Below are 3,380 nucleotides of genomic sequence, written 5' to 3' on the forward strand. Positions count from 1 at the left end.
GCCACCCAGTAGACTAGGTAGAAAATTATAAGAAAAACTCATCATAGTGTAGTTGGATGAAAGGTTTGGAGAAAGTTATGCGTAAGTGGCAACAAAGTTTTAAAAAGTACATTTACGACGGCTTTATACACCGTAGGAAATAGTAGGATTTCATGCCATGCAACCACTATTTCCTACGGTATAATGATAGAGAGCAGTCGGAATAGTCTTTTCCATCAGAAAGGGTTCGTCAAAAAATGTATTTTCTACACCATTATTTCTGACTAACTTCGAGAAGGTTTTTGCCATTGAAAAGGACTTTTTCTACAGTTTACTGAGTTTAGTTCCATGAGATATACTCTTTATTTTGCAGTGAAAACACAAAATATACCAAAATTCGACAACATTAGTCATTACATAACTATCCGAAAACCCACTAAGGTTTACTTTGATAAGTAAGAACGCCATCTTCAGTCACTCACAATATAGGAGCTCCTATAAACTATAAGTTGGCAGCCTACCAACCTCCTTTTCAAAAAAAAAATCCAACCTCCACAAAATGTGATAAATAAGTTTAATAAGAAACCTTCTTAAACTCGTTGAACCACCAAAATCAAACAACAAATTGTTGTTTATGATACTTTGTATTTCTAAAATGTAAAGTGTAAAGCAAATGTAAAACACGAGCATGTAATTTAGAATTGTGGTTGTGACAATTGCCACGACCACACCCCCATTTTGATTTCACTCATTTCTTCAAGTAGAGACAGAGGTAGTATAAGTCGCAAAACATGTAGTGTAAAAGGTTGGACGAGCTTTGTTGTTTTTCATTGTTTTGTCACGAGTAGATAATCATTCGAAAGTGAACTAAAGCCTCTATTCTTGTACTGTTTGTAGAAAATATTTTGCTAATATTTGTTCTTCAAAAACAAGATAACCGCAATATCCTAATTTTATAGTTATTTTAAACACAACACACTACAAAAAAAAAGGTACCCAACAGGGATGGTGCAAAACCGTTTCGAAAACTCAAAACCGTCCTAGATAATCTTTTGGGGAGCGATCCCTCTGCCCCAATTACTTATTTAGGGACAGTTGTGTATTATCTCTATAATTGTCTATTATTTGGGACAGATATTAGCTGTCCCAAAGTATTAGCCAAGAATTTCCTCCCGTATATATATTGCCCTACATGCAGTGGCGAGGCCAGCAAATTTTATGAATGGGGGCACTTTTTTGTTATAGTTAGTGAAAGAATTCCATAGTATACGATCAGGCTAGAATCAAAAAAAAAAATTTCAACAAAATGTTATTTATAGTTTAGATATTCTATGGTAATTTTGATGTACAACAAGTAATAATTTTCTCATCAATATGGTTTGGGGATCTTTCTCCCAACTGCATTCCTAAAAAATATTAAAATAAAAAACAAAGGAAGGGATGAAGAGATATAGTGGTGAAGATTAAGAAAACGATGGTGGAGATGATTAAGAGCAAGTAATCGTAATGGAAAAAAATAAAGATAAATTTTTCTTTCTAATAACATGTTAACTATAACAAACGTGTAAAAAAACAATCTTGAAGTCCAAAATACAAGTCACTGAAAAATCAGACAGAATTAAAATTATGGGAGTTATTTAGAAAATTCATCATCTCTACAAAGTCGTTTTATTAAGTTGGTCACTTTGAGGAGGCCAAAATTGAATTAGTTCAATTAATAAGAACCAATTTAGACCAAACATGCACTTTATAAAGTATTATCAATAAGTAGTCATCTTAAACCAACCAATACTTTCAACTAACTTAAATAGTAGACATTCTACGAAAAAAGTGTAAGTAGTGGAAATTCAAGAAAAAAAATGTGTTTTGTGTGGGTCGATCCCAAGACCTTCACAATGTAATCCAAGCATTACACCACTTGAGCTAAATAAAAATTCTATTTAAAATGTGGAACTATAGGTACATAATATAGTGACATGTGAAATTAAACACATACGAGCCACATTAGGGTCGTGGGGGCACGCGCCCCCACGGGCCCCTATGTGGGCTCGCCCCTGCCTACATGTACAGAGGAGGCTCACGTCCGAGGATAGATAAAAACTCTGAGTTATACTAAAGAACAACTAGTCTCACCTGTAATTCAAAGCAAGGTTCGCCTTCATTACTTGCTACATTTATGTACAAAAACGACTTTTTTTTTTTGTTAAGGAAGTACAAAAACGACTTGATGCTCTCTCTCTCTCTATTTACTAATTTAAGACAGCATAATAAGCAAGGGAGATTTTATAGGCAATTTCCAAAGTTGTTATAGGCAATCTTGTTAAAGACAATTCCTAGTTTTGTTAAAAGCAATGTGTGTTTAAGAGCAAAACCAGTGTGTAGGGGGTTGGGGCTCCCAATTTGAATTTGGGAGCCCCAGCCCCCAGCGCACATCGCCCAATCCGGGAGCCCCATGCTCCCAAATAGGAGCCCGGGTTGGAGGGCTCCCAGCCCCAAATAGGGGATCCACTCCAATACTCCTTCACATCTCTCTCTCAATTTCTTGCAAAATCTTTCAATTTCTTGCAATCTCTCTCTTCCTCAATTCATTTTTCTTTCTTCAATGGATAGTCCAAATCCCAATTTCAATAATTTAGGCTATGTAGAAATGTTAAACTCTGATTTCAATTATGATGAAGTAAATTTATTAATGATGTGGTTGAAGAAAATTTTGATTGTGAAACGCCACCATCGTCGGTTTCCGCTAAGCGTTATACTAATGTAGATGATAATGTGCTCGTTAATGCTTATTTACATATTGCCACCGATGCGATTATTGGCAATGACAAAAAGCGGGTACTTTTTGGAACAAGATTGGAACACTTCAACGAGCGTACAAATCAAAATCGTGTACCAAAGGGTCTTAAATGTCGTTGGAGTGAAATTAATAAGCAATGCGCGAAGTTTTGTGGGTATTTGTCATTTTTGCAAAGGAACCAAAGAAGCGGAGAAAATGATAATGATCGGGTAATTACTCTTATTACATTTTGACAACATTATGATTTATTTTTGACAACATATTTGAACTTAAATTTTTTTTTAATTTTTGTAGTTGAAGTCCGCAAAAGTATTGTTTAAACAAAACAGTGACAACAAAAATTTTAAGTTCGAACATTGTTATAAAATTTTGAAAGACCATCTGAAATGGTCATCAAACTTATCTCAATCTTCGTCAAGCAAAAGAAAAACTTCTTTGGACCAAGACGAAGGATCTCCCTCTACAATCCAACGAAGACCACTTGGAAGAAAAGCAAGCAAGGGGGCTAAAGATAAATCCAAAAGTAGTGAAAGTTGTGCAACGACTGAGTTTTGGAAAGAGAGAAATGCGAATCAAGAGACTAGAGTTAAACTTCTCAATGACA

The sequence above is a fragment of the Eschscholzia californica genome, unplaced genomic scaffold (genome assembly GCF_041429995.1).
Source record: "Eschscholzia californica isolate CP2 unplaced genomic scaffold, dmEscCali1.0.p SCAF_4, whole genome shotgun sequence".
NCBI classification, from domain to species: Eukaryota; Viridiplantae; Streptophyta; class Magnoliopsida; order Ranunculales; family Papaveraceae; genus Eschscholzia; species Eschscholzia californica.